A 20,046-nucleotide genomic window follows, 5' to 3' on the forward strand; every position below is an offset into this window, starting at 1 on the left:
TGGACTTCAGCTGGGACTTAGTATGGCCCTGCTTTGGAGACTTACAGAAATTTAATCATGGCATGAGGAAGCTTAGCCTAGAAACCCCTATTAATCCTTCTGCTTGGAGCCCATTGAAACCTCACCAGTTGTTTCAAGGGTGTATGGTAGTCTGTCAGTGACTTCACTAAGAGCTAGTCCCTGCTCTTTGGGTTCAAAGAAATACCCAAAACAGCTGAAATATGAGAATGCCATGTAAAAATCAGCTTTGAGGTCTTCCTCAGTTATCAAACAAGTATCTTCATTACTGTCAGTGCTGTAATCCTTGATCATTTGAGTATGTTGCCACCTTTAGTAAACATCTTACTAGTGATATTAGCTTTGTATGTCATCCTTGTTTTCTCCTTGGCAGATTGCTAGCCATGTAAAAGTGAGCTACTTTTAATTTAAAGTGAACTACTAACTACATTAGTGATGGTGCACTGGTTGGTTACTGTGCACATATGCATGGAATAGTGGAATCAAAATAATCAAAATGGACAGTATTAACATCTCCAATGCTTTAACTATGTCCTTGTTAAAACTGACAAACCTGGGCAAGACATTTTGCAACTTGTAGTCTGATCACATTTAATGAACAGATGCTTGTGTTTTATTTCTGACTTTCCCCTCATCCCATGTGAAGTAAGCAACTGATGTGAACACCTGGAGCTCTGGATCCAAATGCATTTATTCATGAGAGGCTGTTCTTCTGGTGGCCCATCCTTTCCAAGATGGGCTTGTATAATTCACTCTGCATACTGAAAAAGTGCTGTTGTAAAAAAGTGCATATAATTGAAGTAATACATAGAATAGTTGCTCTAGCTAGTGTGTTATGTGACCTAGAATTTACATGTGGTTGATATATATTAAAATAATCTCAATAAAGAGCAAAAAATTAAAGGAGGGAAAGGTTTTGTCTTACCTAGTAAACTGAGCAGAGTATGTTCTTTAGGGTATGATACCTGAGGGCAAGTACAGTACTGGAATTTATATAGACACGACTACAATTTCAGGAAATGGTTGGAAAAATCTATCTGGACAGTCTCACCTCTCTCTTCTTTCAGATATATTTCTTCCACTAATTAATAGATATCCATTTGTCATTTGTGTCTCTGTTTCCTGTGAGCAACTGTAGCTAACTAAATGCTTTTTGAAGAGGAGGACAGATTTGCTACCTTTTTTTCTTACGTTAAGAACAGCCAAAAAGCCCCTTTTCTGGCATCAAGTGAACCTATGCTTTCATGAATTGTAATTATTAAGTTTATCTTATTTTTAAGTGCACTTCTTTCTTCCACCCATATTTTTACGGTCAAATGCACTGAAGAAAATACTCCTGGAAAAAGGTCAATCCTGTCACTGTTATGTTTAACAATTCTGTGAAATTAAAGGTGTCTTTGCACTTAGCACAAGAGTAGGAATGTAATTTCATTCCAGTGTAGATTGGTTACAGCATTTTTTCATAATTATTTTTCTTTGCGAATGACATTGTTTTATGGCTGATGGACAAGGCTGTTCAAAAATGTTATAGTAAAGTTGCATTTTAAAGGGTTAGTTTGCTTTCAACAAAGAAAATATTTTTGTGGGGAAGTTTTGAGTTTTATAAAATATTTTTTTGTACGTATGAATTAAAATCAACAGCAAAAGTCAATATTCCGAGTATTAGAAGTGTAATTGTTCTTTCTCCTAAGGCAATATTAAATTGGTTTATTCTGACCTAATGGTCAGACCCATAGCATGGGTTCCCAAGTCAACTTGGTCCTTTACTGCACTGCAGTAAGAGGAAAAATAATTTTGGGATGTGCATGGAAGAGCATGTTCTATCTGGCTTGAAATTTCTACTTGGAACCAACAGGAAAAAACGAAAGCAGAGCTACAGTTTTACATCATAATTATCAGCAAGAAAAATATAAAAAATAGTTCAAAAATCCCAGTGGAAGAACAGGAAATCAAAGTATCAAAGTTGTTTCAATTTCTGTTTTCAGTCTGGCAAAACAGGGTATGTTATATTTTATACCTAAAATTGTTTTTCATCAGTAGGTATGTATGCACAAGTGTAGACAAAAAAATATGTATGTATGCAAACACATATTTATGTATACAGTAGATGTGCCTGAGTAATCAACAGTTTAATATGGAGAAAATTACTTCTGGGATAAAGGAAGAAATTCACTTAAAATTAAGTTTAAATATTTTCGTTCATATGACTGAAAAAATAAATTGAGGGAAGTTTATATGTCTTCAGAAATTGGATAAGTAGAAAAGATAGTGTTTGAAAAAAGTAAAAAAAAAGGTTTGTAGTTACTTCTAAATGATTTTTTTTCAATAGCTGTGGTTGAGATATTTCAACTTTTTCTGGAAAATCAAGTTCAGATGTGGATAAATTCCTGACAAAAATAGAAAACTTGGGCTAAACTAAAAATGAAAAATGAAAACTAAAAATGAAGCTGACTAAAAATGAGGCTGACTGTTGGTTTCCAAATTTTTGCTTTGGCTTGATTTAAGAATGATTCCTGCTGGAGTGTGGCTCTGCACTCTGGATGCAGCACTCCCACTGTGTTGCTCCTTCTGCAGAGTGCTGCGTCAGACAAACTCCCTCTTTGGAGCTGCTTCTAGTTGGGTTTCCTTCATTTTTAATGGCTGTCTGATTTTTTTCTCCCTTCAAGAGGGATGTCTCTGCAGGAGGGGCTATAGCATCTTAATGGAAAAAGGTTATCTTGCTTTTATGAAGAGTCCTTTATAAATCCTGTTTTGATTTTTATATAGGCATGTGGCTGAGTGGACATTAAGTCACATTCTCTTGATGTGGCAAGTTCGGTTATTTGCAGGAATAAGGCCTGCAAATAGTGACTGGTCACAGTCACCATTCATACCTGACCAGTCACAGATTTCTCTGACCTGGGAACACAAAAGGTTATTTCCAGTAACTTGAGTTAAAGACTTTCCACACCTTATATACATATTAATGATTTACTATTTCTCAGTCATCTTTTTGGGACAAAAGTTGTTCTTTGATGTTTGCTTTAATCTTCCAGTATAAACAATCGTCCTGAAATCTCATAAACCAAAGCCCAGAACAACTAGTATGACATTTGCTCTTTTTAGATAAGGACAGCACGAATGCAGTTGTTTTTATTTATACTTGTATAATTTAAAACTTCTAGGAGATAATTAAATGGCTGTGTTTCATTTATTTCAGTTAAAATCACAAAACAAGGATTTTTATCCAAAATTTAAATACCTTATTCCTGCTTGTGGAACATTGGGTTGCAGCTATGTTGTGTGTTGCTTAATCAGACTGGATTCAAAGACTGAAAAAACATCTTTTTAAGAACTGGAAAAGCCTCCACTTTGTTCTGGTTTTAGCACACTTTCCATTTTCATTCTGGCCTAGTTAACTCAGTAAATGAGCACATACGTCATCTTATGGTTTCAAGAAGTTTCAAATACTTCTTAGAGCTCAGACTTAGAATCCTAAAACAGCTAATCTTGGGTCTCGGTATAGAAACATAGTTTGTCAAATTGCCCAATAAAATTGAATTTGGACCATTCATTCTCATCCATTCTTAATCCAAATGTCTGTCTTTCCGCCACTATCAATGGTGGATTTGCAACAGTGTATTTTCTCTTCATTTTTCTGAGTTTCACTTGAATTGCTAAATCAAAGATTAATGCTGGGAGTGGAACCTTCTTGGAATATTTGTGGAAATGCAAATTTTTCTAGAGTGTAACCATAGCTTCTATGTAAAATGGCAATCACTGGGATGAAAGTGAAAATTAAGAATATGGGAGACATCAAAGTCAACAGGAAAGCAAGGGAAATAATAGGAAGCACGAAAACCAAAAAGAACCTTAAACATGCACCTGGAAATTGCAAAGGAGATAGAGTCTTTGTTGTGATACATTTCAGCTATATCCACAGCTGTTCTAGAAGCCAAGGTGGAGAAGTGTCACTCTGCCTCGGGTTTGCCTGCTCTGAACTTCTCAAACTATTTGATATTTTGATAACATTTTTAAGCACTTCATTAATATGAAGATGTTTTCTTCTAACGGTGGAGTCTTACTAGGACACTGTTTGCTCTTTCAGAGCTGTGCATGAGTAATTACTTCTCTAAATATGATACATGTATTTCTTCTCTCTTGGTTTTGATGGGTCAGGAGTAAGAATAGGTGATTCTAGGTGAAAGAGGCATGAACTTCACAAGAAAGCAAAACTATGAGTTTGGGAACTACAATGTTGTTTTAACAGATATTTGACTACTTCTAAATCTCAGTGAACTTGCCATGCAAATAATGGTGAGTTTTTTCACACATGTATTCAATTAGCTAGAGGCTTATTTTCTTATGCAGGAAAGTTTTCCTAGAACTGGAAATGCTTCAGTGAATTGAGTAACTGCTGAGTGAAGGGGACTATTTCCAGAAATATGGTGCCCCAGAGGTTATCACACAACATACCAGATGAAGTGAGCTTTCAGGGAGGTCTGTAATATAGTACACTTAAGGACATCTATACAAGGCTACATCATCACCTTCTTATTTCAGAGAAATCAGTTGAAAAAGAATAGCTCTTTCCATCTGATGGGGAGACAGGGAGTCTTTTCCCACCATTTCTGTTTTACCTGAGGCAAATGCATTAATCCCTGTTGAATGCAGGACTCTGGCAGTAGTGTAGCAACACTGTACTATAAGAAGAAAGAGCCTTGTTGACAGGAGGAAGAATCCTCCCCTTCAGGGGTTTGTGCTGTGTGTACCTTCGTCTATTTGAAAGTCAGATGCTTAGTGTGAGCAGATGCGAGAAAAGGCTAGGATGGATCACTGCCTGGCGACAGCCGTTTCATTCACTACAGTGACAGTCAGAATGACTGGCTAAGATGCAATGCCTTTCAAATGGCTAAAATTAAGGGAGGTGAATCCCAGCCATATGCTACTGATTATGTAAAAATGTACATAATGTGGGGGTTTTGTTTGAATGTGTGTGCATATGTGTGTGGCAAGCACAGCTGAATGCAAGGAAACGGAAGGATGTAATGTTTTGTAAAGAACACAGTAGGAAACAATGCTGAGGAGATCTGTAATCCATACTTGGATATTAATGAAAGATGTGGAAGAATACTGCTCACAAGACTTCCTGACTTACTGCTGATGTTTGGTCACTGCTGACTGCTAAGGAGCAAAATCTGGGATTGCCGTTAGAACAGTCAGTGTCCCAGGTTATTAGCAAGAGGTGGACAGCAAAATAAAAGGAGGAAATTACAGCAGAACATGCCTCAGTGTGTTGATACGGAATGTGTTACAATGATGACTATATGCCCCATGTGGGGAATCAGACATGCCAAAGGGTGTGATGGATTAGGTCTCTAGTGATCTATTGAGAAGGTCAATGTCTGGAGAATATGACACTACCTATGTAATTATGAAAGATGAAAAGGTGAAAGAATATGAAAGCAAATGCGTTATGGGATTAAAAAAATCCCAAACAATTAAGCAAAGTACTTGTATTTGTTAGTATAATTTATTTTTCTATTTATCTATACCTGATTGCTATGTTAACAATGTCAGTATTTCTTCCTATGTGTAATATTGATTCTCTGATGAAATACAGATATTAATGGAGCAATATGCCCCTTTATCTTGTGAATTCTTGTGAAATTATGAACATGAATCAAAATCTAAAATTAAGAAAATTATTTATTACTTTCCTGTGATTATTTGATGATAATTTTATTAATCTCTAACCTAATCAAATAGATTTAGGGTTTTTTTACCTTTTTACAGTATTTTCATTGTAGTCCTCATGCTGGGTACATTCTCCATCACACACATGCTCCTGAATTTGGGAAGAAATAATCAAACTTGCCAGGTGTTAGTCTAACTGCCCCATGTATTGCACTGGGGAGGATCAGCTGGAAAATCATGGTCATTGGAGGGAGTGATCTGAGCAGGGATATTGCCTTTCCCTGCACTTCATCATGCTACTGCAAAATTAATTCCACTGGGCTGTCACTTTGCTTCCTCCCATCCCCTCATCATCCCACTGCTGGTTGGCTTTTCTTTTTATATCTTATCAAATGTGAAATACTTGACTTTACCTTGAAGGCCCTTCAAAGCTGCACCTTCCCTATAGATCTTCTATAATTCACAGAAAGTGTCATCTCTCAGCCCTGATAGGTCACTGATGCCAGCTTCAACATTGACTTGTTAACATTTCAAACAAGCACTTTCATGTGTTCTCTCATGCTGCCTCCTAGGAGCTTGCTGCACACCTTGGTGAAGCTGTCTCATTACCCTCCATCAGACACTGCTGAAAGCTCTCCCTGGCCAGGGTGCTTTTGACAGTCTCAAGGCAATGAGACTGCTGCCAGGCTGAGCCATACTGCTCACCCTGGGTCTCATAGCTCCCACCTCTTCCCTTGCTTGTCGTCTGTTCTCATGTTGTCAGGGCTTTGTCCTTTTTTTCCCCCCGACCTTGTACAGAGCCAAACAAAATGAGGATCTTGTCCATGACTCCCAAGCACTGTCATAACAGGAGCTTATAAGAATAGAAGTGTGATTGGAACTCATGAGCTTAGTTATTTAAGACCTTATGGTAGAAAGCCTTGATTCAGTACAGAATTTGTCAGACACACACTTTGCTGTATTTACTTCTGTTCCACTGACTTCAAATGGATAAGTTATATTTATTTTTATGTGTGTGGTTAAGCATCTGGTTGAATCAGGCTGCTAAACAAGCTGTAATTTTGGTGTCATGAGCCATATTGTCTTTGCATTAGAATATGCAGGTCCCTCATTGCTACCTTTGCTCCTTAAGATGTGTGCAGACACTTCATGGGGAATACCACTGGCACAGCAGCAATTAACCATACAAGCAGGTGGAGAAGGCTTTGTTCTAGGGCTGGTGTTTGGCAAGAAGGTCATGTCTTCAATTTGTGGTTAATTACAAATAACCTCTGTTTTTGCATAGCTGCATCCATGCACATGTGAATAGAATTAAAAGGTGATATATGGACATTAAAGGGAGGCTGGAGGCCTGAAGAATGAAAATTACTTAGCACCTCTAAATGTGCTCAGGCAGCCCATCATGTTGCAGAACAAGAACACATTTGTCTTCCAACAGACATGTGTGACCTCTGTGATTTACTCTATGTACTAAATGCTGGAACAGATTCTGGAACAGGAGAAAATGTGTTTTGTGTAGTAAGGCTAGGGCAAAGGAGAACATTATTAGTTGCTTTGAATTTGTGGAAAAAAAATGCTTTAAAAGCAATATAGCAGGCTGGGTATATTCTGCAGAGATGTAAATAGACAATAATAGTTGTCTATAAATTTCTGTCTTATTTATGGAAGGCCCAATGGATTGCATTTTGGGTTTTATTGCTGTACAGGCTGAGGCAATTTTGCACTCTGCTCATATGAGGTTCCTATTTTGGATGCTGCAGAGTAAAAAGCAGCAAAGAAAAATTTAAAGAAATCAAAATGAACAGTGTGGGATGAAGGAATTCTCTAGAAGTGCTTAAATCTGGGCTGAACTGAAACCCTGGGCATCTCCTGCACAGTTGTAGAAAATCAGCATGTCATCTGACCTTATGAAGCAGTCTGTTCACACATTTACTAGTGACTGTTTGCACATCTATCTGGTTAGCTCTTTTGGACAAGTGACGCACAGCCCACATTGAGTCCAGGTCCCTGCTGCTGCCTCCTGCATTGCTGACTGCTCTGCCCTTCTCCAGGTAACATTCAGTCCCAGGGGAGCAGCTGGTCACCTTCTGCTCACTGCCATTGGGCCCAGTGCCATGACAGCACTGCAAAGATCCCATCTTTTCCAGGTATTTTTTTAACCCTCTTTTTTCAGTCAAGGTGCAGCCTTTCTGCCCTGGTCAGAAAGCCCTCAAGAATATGAGAGAAAACTATCTGCCTTTATAAAGTAGCTCATAAACCAAGAACGTTAAATTCTACACATTTCTAAACTAACTGCTTTAGAACATTATTTGTTTATTTAGACTTTTAAAGTTTGGAAAGAGTTGTGAGGAGCAGAGATTTGTTTGTACCCTAATATCATCAAACATTTTTTTAAATCATATTGAAGCAATACTGTATTACTAATTGAAAGCAGGAAGTAATCAGGGTTCACCTTTAAGTAAAGGATAAAAAAGATTATTCTGATTCCCCAGTTATTTCATTATTATCTTCCTAGATAAAAGGTACCTAAAGTTTTCAAGTGGTAAATGGTTATAAAAATGTAAAAGATTGAAAAACATAAAGGATAGCTTAAAGGTTAATTTGATGCCTGAGTTACTGAGTTACTGTTACTGTAAATTAAGAAATCAAAATGCTTGAAGTTGTTCGAGTCCAATTTTTATCCAGTAGAAGGACTGGTGTGTATAAATCTCCACTCAGCTCCTTTTGTCATGTTGTTCACAAAATTTTTGCAAGTCACACGCGGTGATTCCCAGCAGAATCCTCTGTGCAGGAATGTCTGGAAAAGATCGCATTCAGGGGTCACTCCACACCAGGAAGCGTGGCATTAGTATACACAAGAGAAACTGTGAAATTGTAGCTTCGAAAATACAAACCAATCCTCATAGGCCAGGATATTCCCAGGATGGATAATGGACCTGCGTAGTAGGCTTGCCTCCAACCCTGGGTCTTTCTCCATCACCTGCAGCTCCTTGTGGGAGCTCCTGGATGGGGTCTCATCCTGATTCATCTCCTTGCCTTGTCTGGGACTGTCAACGAAACCTCTCCCTACCACTGTGACCAGAGCTCTGTGCCAGTTGCAAACCAGCAGTGTACTGTGTATGCTTTAACAGCATGTCTCTTCTGAGCTTGGCCAACCTTCTGTTGTGTGAGTCATTCCCTTGACAGTAGTGACTTGCGTGCGTGTGTGCTCCTGAAGAATAAACAAACATTTCATGCTCTGACCCTGAGAGCTATGTTTTAATGAGCTATTGAAAAGCCAGAGTTTCCTGCTGCAATACGTGGTATCCCATCCAGCATTGCAATGGGGCAGCTGTTTATAAGTCTCCGGTACATAGTCCCAGATGCTGCCTTATTCGAAGGCTTTTATTCCTCAGCTAAGTAGCCAAAGGGAGAAAGAGAGGAAAGAAGATGGTAGATGGCTGAAGCAGATTTCTGCTTTTCAATGTTATTTGAAGGAGCTTCACTATTGACAATGTTCACTGGACCCAAGCAACAAGGTCCCTGAGCTACAGTATTCCTTTACAAATACTGCCCTGTATACAAATACTGCTGTATCATTATGACACCATATAAGGTCTGGGGTTGAATGTTTCATGATTTGAATTCCAGTACAGTAATGGCAGACATACAATTAACTCCACAAACCAGAGTTTGTGTCTGTAAGCAGAATCACACCGAATCATAGAATGGTTGATGTTGGAAGAGGGGTCATCTGGTCTAGGCCAAGCTAGCTAGCTCAAGCAGGTTGTTCTAGGAGCATGTCCAGATGGCTTTTGGATATGTCTAATGTTGGAGACTCCACAATCTCTCTGGGCAACCTATGCCAGTGCTCAGTCACCCTCACAGTAAAAATGTTTTTCCTGATGTTCAGATGACTGTCCTTTCTGCACCCTAGTTTCAGGTATTTATAGACTTTAATAAAACCACCTGTGAGACTTCTTCTCTTCAGGCTGAACACTCGCACCTCTCAGCCTTTCCTCATAGGAAAGGTGTCCCAGTCCCTTAATGATCATTGTTTCTCTTTGCTCTCCTGTATGTTCATGTCTCTCTTGTACAGAGGAACCCAGAAGCACTAGTTATCAACAATTTCTAAAACATAAAACATAAACATAAAACTTTTCTAAAACATAAAACACTTTTGACTTCAGAGGTACTATGAGGCAGGATACAAAGGTTGTGCCAGTGGAAATGCTCATACTGTTACAGCACAGCCAGATTCTTCATCATCTTTGGTATATATGGTGGCAAACAAACTTGGTTTGCGTACCATGATTTTTCTAGCTGAGTTGAAATGTTAAAGCAAAGGATGATGTCTGAGACTTCAAAAGCACCTTGGAGTCTTTTCAGAACTTTAGGATGATTTGAGAATATTCACTATTGGAGCCTCAGAATTGACTTTTGCTAGAAAGCTGTGGGAGATTTTAGTCACACCAGAAGCTACCAGGGAGAAACGTTCCCAATATGTGACTGTGATATCACTTTAACATGTGCCAAACTGAACAGCCAAAATCCACTTACAAGTGTATTGGAGCACATGGGTAACTTACTTACACACAACAACAGACTTATGTCCACAATACAAGGTTTATGCAGACAATATAGAATCATAGAATCATAGAATAGTTAGCGTTGGAAAGGACCTCAAGATCATCTGGTTCCAACCCCCCTGCCATGGGCAGGAACACCTTACACTAAACCATGTCACCCAGGGCTCTGTTCAACCTGGCCTTGAACACCGCCAGGGATGGAGCATTCACAATTTCACTGGGCAACCCATTCCAGTGCCTCACCACCCTTACAGTAAAGAATTACTTCCTTATATGCAATCTAAACTTCCCCTGTTTAAGTTTCAAGCCATTACTCCTTGTCCTGTCACTACAGTCCTTAATGAAGAGTCCCTCACCAGCATCCCTGTAGCCCCCTTTCAGATACTGGAAGGTTGCTGTGAGGTCTCCACGCAGCCTTCTCTTCTCCAGGCTAAACAGCCCCAACTTTCTCAGCCTGTCTTCATATGGGAGGTGCTCCAGTGCCCTGGTCATCCTTGTGGCCCTCCTCTGGACTTGTTCCAACAGTTCCATGTCCTTTTTATGCTGAGGACACCAGAACTGCACACAATACTCCAAGCGAGGTCTCACAAGAGCAGAGTAGAAGTATAGTTTTATATTTGCAAAAATATCCTCCTTCAGAAGATGAGAAAAAGATGAAGATCAGTAAGACCACACAGAAGAAAATGCACAGAATACATTTCACCAATACATTTCATTCAGGAATCTTCTGTATGTGAGGAAGATACCAGAAAAACTGCAAGAACCCCACAGACTTTAAAAAAAAAAAAGAAAGAAAATGTAATAGCATTGCTGTCTGCAGATTGCAATTTCATCTTCTGGTAACATTATATGCTGATGAAAACAGGAATTTGTCCATCAAAAATGTGCTAATGGCTCCTTCAGACTGCATGTGCAGTGCTGCTGGGAGTCACAGAAGAGTGACAGTTCTGCTGACCACAAACTGTGGTCAGGAGTCACAGAGTGCTGCAGCACTGCTTCTTGTTGGCTGTTAATATGTTTAACCAAAATGTCATTATATGATACATTTAATCAAGATACCTTACATAAGTTTGTTAAATTTGTATACTAATTACTTCTTGTGTTACTTTCCCTTGAGAGTTATCAGAATTATATTTTGACAAAACTAACAGCCTTATATGGCCAACAAACTGTCACTGCTCATGAGAGATAGGTGGTGTCTATCCATTTCTTATCTCTTGTTGTCAAGAGATAAAGCGATATGAAAGGAGATAAGCATTTATGAATTAAAAACTAGGGAAATCCAGCTGATGTGAAAAATGGAAACATTGATGTGAAGAATGGAAACAAAAGAAGTTACTCATTAGTTTTAATATGTCTCACTCGATCATCATCAAGTCTTTTCCAACCTAGTTGATTCTTTGATTCTAAAGCTCAGTTAACAGTACTTTGAAGAAAAAAATATCTGTTGAATGTGTACAATAAGTACTGAACACAAAATACAACTTCAAATGCTAGATATCATGAACTTTCCATGTATTTGTAGAAGGTAAAATGTTTTCATAGCAATTATGCAATCTAAAAATCAAATTAAACAGCTTTTCAAAACAAAATGAGAAAACATCTTTCCATCAAAATATATCAAGGTTATTCTGACATGGTCCAACATTTTTTTCATCTATAGGGTTTTATTTCAAAACCAAAGTGTACTAAAACCCTCTGTGACAGGAAGACATTGGTAGGATGCGACTAAGTTCATTACCTTTCTTGTTATCATGCAGAGGCCCATCCAAATGACTTAAGCTGTATTATGTCTGGAAGAGTTGTGCTTCTGATTGTAATATGCCTACTGTTCTATTCAAGGCCATTAGTGTATATTCATTCATATATTCGTTTATGTGTATACTCAAAAAATGCACTTCAGATAAACCTGTGTGAAAATTAAAGATCAGCATTTATGGCTGTGTTCATTTTACAATAGTAAATTTATTTAATAATTGTTGAAACTAACTGCTTCTGCCTATGGAGAAAAAAGTATCTGCAGTCTTTGTGGTGAATGCTACAGGAACTAGTAAATGACTGAGAAATAAAGAGGTTCAAGGTTACATAGTTATTCATTATGTTTTCATTCTGAACTCTTTTGTACTGGTTTATAGGTTCTATCTTGGAGATAAACCTAAGCCAGTTGAAAAGACATAGAATAAACACAATAATAAGCTCAGGTTCCTAGTCCTAATTTGTGGAAACTTATTTTATGTCAGATCCTATACAATGTGACGATACACTGATCTGATCCAGTCTCTATCTGCAAATTGAAGAGAGTGCAGTGCCTTAAGTACAAAATGGTAGAAAGGTTCTAAGATGGTTTTACAAAGAAAGAAACTACTGAAAAGTTGTTCTAAAAAAAAAAGATAGTCATAATGTAATATCTAAGCAGAGAGGACCTACTTTTTTAGTAAAAGAACTAGATAGAAACCTATTTTCCAGCTCTTCCTAATTTATATCTTAGGTTTTGTCTCTGAAGCCAATGTAATTTGAAAGGACTAAACTATAATTTTAGTGGCAACTGACTTTTAAAAGGAATTGATTCATCTTTCCTTTTGCCCTCAAGTTGACTTCCAGTACAGCTGCTCTGAAATGCTATAATTTACTGAAGCTGCCAGTGTGGTCCATTAAATTGGTCTGCACCAAACAGTTTGCTAATGACACTGATCCTTGTTGGCTGTTTTAAATGATTATCTCAAATAGTGTTTGATAATCTTCTCACATTGATTATAATGTTGCCTCTTTTGTTCTTGTGGCAGCAGCTGTGTTTTGTCCTCTCTGGGATTCTTCACTCCAGTGTTCTTGATGGACAATGATTATCCTTGTCTGGAGTAGGAATGGAAAATAAATGACGTCTGCCACTCAGTTGTTCAGCCATAATCACGTTATCTAGAGGTCTACATTCATAAGTTAGATTCTTCATAAAGATAGATTGCAAAAAGTTTTACATAGAAGAACTGGCACTTCAAATTAAGTTTTTGAAATGAGGTTCCATACTTAGGAGTCTCAGTGTGACTAGGTGAGGCTCTGGATGACTGGAAGAGATGATAGTTGCAATTGTAGGGTCACATATAGGGAAAGGCATTTTTATTGGTCTAGACAGGAGGAAACCTCAAGAAGTAGTTTGTGTCAATACATTACTGTTTGATGTCAATTGGACCCATCACTGGAAAAACTAACGTGATTAAAAACTTATGAGTTGTTTCTTTCCTCTTTCTCCCTGGTGCTTACTTGAAGTTGTTTGCTGCAAGTACCATTTAATTTCATGTTAGACCTCATCGTTCTTCTTATGCCTTTCAAGGAAGTTAGTGCATTCATTTTGAAGTTTTCTACTGCTTTTTTTGTTTGTTTCTTGGTGGGTAAGAGAAAGCCAAATCTGTTCTGTCACTCACAGAGAGAGAGGAATATGCATGTTTTTCACAGATTTTCCCACATATTTGTTGCCTGACATTAACAGCCAATCCTGAGAATCAAGGGTATCCTTTCACTGGGAGCAAGGGAAGAACTAGGTGGATGGATCAAGCACCTGTATATTTCTGTGTCCATGCCTGTTCCAGGCCTGACAGTACTGGCATCTGTTCACTACTTCGTAACTCCTTTTTAACTGCCCTCAATATAGAAAGTATATATTATTTGTGATAGAAAGTATATATTATTTGTGATGAAAACTACTGAAATGCATAGCCTTTAATGAAACTGAGAATGAAAATAGGTTTAAGTGATATAATAGTATAGCATATGGAATCCTTCTTCAAAAAATACATATTTAAAGGTGTTGTCGTGGTTAAAACCAAGTCCCCCAACTCCCGGAGAGTTAGGAAGGAGAATCCAAAGAATGTAGCCCCCACGGATTGAGATAAGAACGGTTTAATTGCTAAGGCATAACACAGAACCCCTACTGCCATTTACTACTACAAATAATAATGATACAGCAAACAGCAAGTGAAAAGAATACAACACCCCACCAGCCACTGACTCATAACTCACTCCACCCTGCCTGGCCGAGCACCGCGTGCTCCCTCCTCCATTTTCCTCTAGAGCTCTACCCCTCCAGCTTTCTCTTTCCCAGTATGCATCCTGGGCATCACGTGCTATGGTATGGAATACCTCATGGGCTAGCCTGGGTCAGGTGTCCTGTCTCTCCTTCCTCCCGGCCTCCCCTCCTCCACCTGGCTGGAAAAAACCTTAAACAAAAACACCCTCAAAACATGCTCAAACCATGACAGGTGTAAAAGGGTTTTCTTAAATTGTCCTGTCAAGCTTTTTATGTGATGTAGCAGAAAACACACCATTCTCTGGAAGAGCTTAACACAGCATCTACAGTTAATTACAATCAATAGTCATGTCTTTTTAATGGACTCAGACCCTGATGGTAGGTGTTAGACCTGCATGGACTGAATCACCATCATGATGGTCCCATGTCCTGTGTAGTTTTTTTCCCTTTTAGAGAGTACAGCATCTTCTTAGTTGATGAAATGCATGACACAGAAGACACATGATACAGAGGATTTCCTATGCTCTCTCCATGTGTCTGAACATAGTGACTTAGGGAATAAGCAGCAATGACATCGAGTTCCTACCCAGTGCAGCAGGCTTGTCTCCTCTGTGACTACCACACCTTCCCAGGTTCCCTTGCACAATAGGTATGAGGCTCTGCAAATAGAACTGTATAATGAGGACAATGGTTGATCTAGGATGGAGGTGTCGCTGAGGTTGAGTTGCCTACGCCCCCTGTCAAAACTGCATCCATAAAGAAAAAATGACAGCAATAAACAGGAGCTGGAAGCCATCATCCAGCAAGAAAACTATAACATAGTTGCCATCATGGAAATGTGGTGGGATGATTCACACAGCTGAAGTGTTGCAATGGATGGGCATAAACTTTTCAGAAGGGATAGGCAAGGAAGGAGAGGTGGTGGGTAGCCTTATATTAGAGACTGTTTTGATTGTCTAGAGCTTAACGAAGGTGCCTATAGGATTGAGCATGTATGGGTAAAAATCAGAGGGAAAGCCAGCAAGGCAGATATGATGGGAACCTATTATAGACCACACAAAAGGGATGAAGAGGCAGATGAAAGTGCAGGGTCCTATACCTGGGTCAGGGCAGCCCCCAGTATCAATACAGGCTGGGGAATATGTGCTTGCAGCCCAGAAGGCAAATCTTACCTTGGACTGCATCCAAAGGAGTGTGGCCAGCAGGTTAAGGGAGGTGATTCTGCCCTTCTACTCTGCTCTGGTGAGACCTCACCTGGAATACTGTGTTCAGCTCTGCAGTCCTCAGCACAGGAAAGATATGTACCTGTTGGAAAGGGTCTAGGGAAATTATAAGTGGGATGGAAAACTTCTCCTGTGAAGAATGACTGAGAGAGCTGGGGTTGTTCATCCTGAAGAAGAGAAGGCTCCAGGAGAAGTTATTGCAGCCTTCCAGTTCTCAAAAGGCGCCTATAAGAAAGAGACACTTTTTAACAGTGCCTGTTGTAATAGGACAAGGGGTAATGGTTTTGAACTCAAAGAGGGGAGGTTCAGGCTGGATGTGAGGAAGAATTTCTTTACAATAAGAGCGGTAAAATACTGGAACAGGTTGTCCAGAGAGGTGGTGGATGCGCTATCCCTGAAGACATTCAAGGCCAGACTGGATGTTTTTCTGGGCAACCTCATCTAGTTGAAGATGTTCCTGCTCATTGAAAGGGGGTTGGAATAGATGACCTTTGAAGGTCCATCCAACCCAAACTGCTCTGCATGTTTGTATCTGTGATACAATCTGTGATTGTATCCTGTCTGATAGAAATAGTGTGGCCAGCAGAGCTATGGCCACTCTGCTTGGCACTGGTGAGGCTGCATCTTGAATGATGTGTTCAGTTTTGGGCCCCTCAGTACTAGAGAGATTGAGATGCTGGAGCATGTTCAGAGAAGGGCAAGGAAGCTGGTGAAGGGTCTAGAGCACAAGTTATGTGAGGAAAGGCTGAGAGAACTCGAGTTGTTTAGCCTGGAGAAAAGGATTCTCAGAGGGGACCATATAGCTGTCCACAGCTACCTGAAAGGAGGATGGAGAGAGGAGGTGGCTGGTCTCTTTTCCCAAGTAACAAGTGATAGGACAGGAGGAAATGGCCTCAAGTTGTGCCAGGGGAGTTTAGATTGGATATTAGGAAAAATTTCTTCACCGAAAGGGTTGTCAAACATTGGAACAGGCTGGCTAGGGAAGTGGTTGGGTCCAAACCTTGAAGGTATTTAAAGTATGTGTAGAAGTGTCAATTAGAAACATGTTGTAGTGGTGGACTCCACAGTGCTAGGTTAACAGCTGGACTCAATGATCTTAAAGGTCTTTTCTACCTAAATGATTTTGTGAAATATGTAATTGTTACTGTAATTCTTATATTTGAGAATCATCATCTGTTTGACATGCTAATGATATCGAGAAACACTGCATTCTGAAGCATTTAAAAGCAGGTCATGAGATTTACTGCTTTTCTAAGAAATGTTTTATTTGGAGTGCATTGGCATAGTTCATTATACTGTTTTCTCCATTTAAGACAAATCTATCTCTGATTCTACAATTCACAAATGAGATATTTCACAAGTCTGTGGGATAACTGACTGGAAAAGAAAAATGTCAAAAAGCACTCTTCCCAAACTCCATATAAAAGAAATGTGTAAAACCACTGAAAATTATAATTTATGTGGGGGTTTTTTAGGTTATATCATGCTTTTAGCAGAATTAAAAATACTCCAAGAGAAATATGGATGAACAACTCTAATGGGACATGATCTCTAAATAAAACATTTACTGCTATTGGTTTGCAAATAGAACTAACATCAATATTCACATGATTTTTAAAAATACTACTGCATGTTTTTTTACAGATAACTTCATTCAAAGTGTAAGGTTGCATAACTCTGAAATGAAGTAAAAAAATAAATAGAATGCTGTATTTTGAACAATTTTATGAATATTGTTGCTGTTTAAGAATGAAATGCAGAAAACAAGTTGAATTAAATTCCGTAAGTCTGAAAAATTGTTACCACCTCACTGGGGATTTCTGACATACATTTCTGGAAATTAAACAGAACTGTTTTCAGATTCATGATGACTGTGATTATATGCTATAGTTTCATAACACACTCTTAAAGAAAGTCAGCCAAATATCTCTAAAATGAAACCTTTATTGATTTTTGACACCATTTAAATGATCTTTGTATAGGGAAATGGATTTTCTAAACCTCTCAAAGACCATAAAGATTTGTGATGGAAATAGGAATCAGAATTCTGAAATGTGTTGAAGACTGAGGTGCACTAGAAAATGACAGGTCTCGTAAGTGGAAATTGCTTCTGTTGTTCACCAGGCAGACTTTCTGAAGCAAAGAATTAAATGCTACTGGTTGAGAAAATAAAGATGTAGTAAAAGATGGCACAGAATATCACAACATTAGAAAAAAACCCAAAACAAAACAAACCCAGCTCCTCCCCCAGGAAAATGGAAACAAGTTTTTTACTTTTTAATGTGCATATATGTATATATGCACATAGTACATACCCTTTCCCACATTCTTGTCTTTGCATGTATGCTTTTGTTCGTATGTATATACATGTGGGCTGATACACAGAAGCAAGGCATTGCCTCCTTCTTTTGAGAAGCATGGTCTGAAATACAAAGTCAAAAAGGCAGTAATACCAGCTTTAAAGAACCTGGAACTGAAGTAAGCAAGAAAAAATGATAGGTTACAACAATGCATTTTTCCAGGGGACAGAAAACAAGGAGCTCTTTAGAAGAAGAAATAGTGACATCTTTGCCAGCCATTTATTTTCACAAACTTTTAGGGACATCGTAATCTTGGAGGCTTCTGTCCCTCTTTCATATTTCATTAGAATTGCCTATTAGATAAAAATGTCTATAGAAGGAACTACCTCTTTAGAAAATGAGGCTGAAAAATGGATTCAAGATGTCTAATTTGTGCACTTGAATGGAATAATGAAAGAAAAGTATTGCCAAGAAAAATTATCAACGTCGAGCAGAATGCTATAATTTATACTGAAGTGGAAACTGAAGGTCCCTGAACAACAATCAAGATTGTTTTCTAAAATATTTTGAAGTGATTTTGTCTTCGAGATTTATAGAGAATAATAAACTGTGGCAGTGAGCACTTCAGATCAGTGATCACAAACCAGCAACAGCTGGGTTGTTGCAGAAAGGGTGAGTGAGAGAGGGGCCTTGTAACCTAGTGACCCATCTCCAGTAGAATCTGTTGGTATGGTTAAGGAAAGAAGTTCAAGACATCAAGAACCTTTCTCTGGTATGCTTACTTATTTTCTCATTCCACCTTTAGCGAAGAGGTGATATGACATAGCTTTACAAACAAAAAAATGTGCTGTTCCTCTTTCTCCTGCGCAACAAGCCTATATGTAGTAAGAGCACAAGAAGAAACGAAAAAAGGAGAAACCAGAAGCAAATTATTTGTCTCTGCCCATATTCTCCTCTACTTCTGGGAGACCAAACAAAACCTGGAAGAGCTCATCAAACTGTTCCTCTTGCTTTAGCAAGCTTTAGTTTGTGAAAACACTTGAAAATATAGTTCTGACAATAAACCATGAACTTGCAAGAAAATTTCTCACTTCACTGGAACATATCCTTTTCTCACTGCCAGATCTCTTTTCAGGAAGTCTGCAAAGGCCAGAGAAGAATGACAGTAGGCTTTCTTTGGCAAACAATTTTGTGAAGAAATTAGAAAAGTAAAATATGCTTCACAGAGGTAAAAAACAACACTCCTCTGGCCCCCACAACAATTCCCAAAGCTCCTTCATCAAAAGGAAAAGAAGAAAACAAAACATGGCTAAATCCCTCATGAAGTTAAAATACTTTAACTGTCACAGGCCCAGACCTCAATGCTGTTTGAAATACAGAACAAGAGAAATAATCTTTGCCACGTTTCATAGCAAAAAACAATGGACAAATTAAATCACACAAGTGTATTGATGTGGAAGCAGTTTCCAAATTTGAGGACTGTCTCTTTTCTGGGAAAGGTCTTGCAGTCCAAGAATTTTTTCTGTCATTTCATATGTTCTACCTATTAAGTAGACAAGTTTCAAGTACCTAAACATCTTTTAGGAGTGGGTTGCTCTGTATTTTTAGGTAGCATGTGAGACAATCTTTTTATTCGATTGTTACTTGAAGTTACTAAAGAAGAGCTCCATAAGAATGTACTTTTTTTTAGATTTTAAAGTTTTAAATTATGTGCTTGATATTGTTCTTCAGAATTTACTCAAGTCGTTAATTAGTAGAAACATGCAATTATTTTTTATTCCTAGAGAAATAGATCTACATTCTGTTGTTTTTAAAAAATAAACGAATATCCACATAGGCAAGATCTACATCATTTAGTATACTGCCTTGTTAAGGATCAAAAATAAATGACAGATCCACCATGCAAACTCTTGGCAGTAGTGAAGACTCAAATTTATCTACAGCAGAAACAGATGTGAATAAATAATGCACTATATAAAAAAACAGACAAAAAGAATTGGGCAGCAAGAATAAAAAAATGTATTATAGTCTCTAGACATTCATTTTAATATCAGTCATTCACTTGCCATTACAGTCCTCCAAAACAAATAAAATTTTAATCTCTACCCAGTTAGAATAATAAACCTAAGAATGCTTTAATGCACACAAATTGTAAGGGATTCAAAGGAATAAACAAGACACAAATGTTAACAAATGAGTATATATTTTTACAGAATCCAGTCCATGTATCTATTCAAATTGGC

This window comes from Melopsittacus undulatus, chromosome 1 (genome assembly GCF_012275295.1).
Source record: "Melopsittacus undulatus isolate bMelUnd1 chromosome 1, bMelUnd1.mat.Z, whole genome shotgun sequence".
Taxonomy (NCBI): Eukaryota; Metazoa; Chordata; class Aves; order Psittaciformes; family Psittaculidae; genus Melopsittacus; species Melopsittacus undulatus.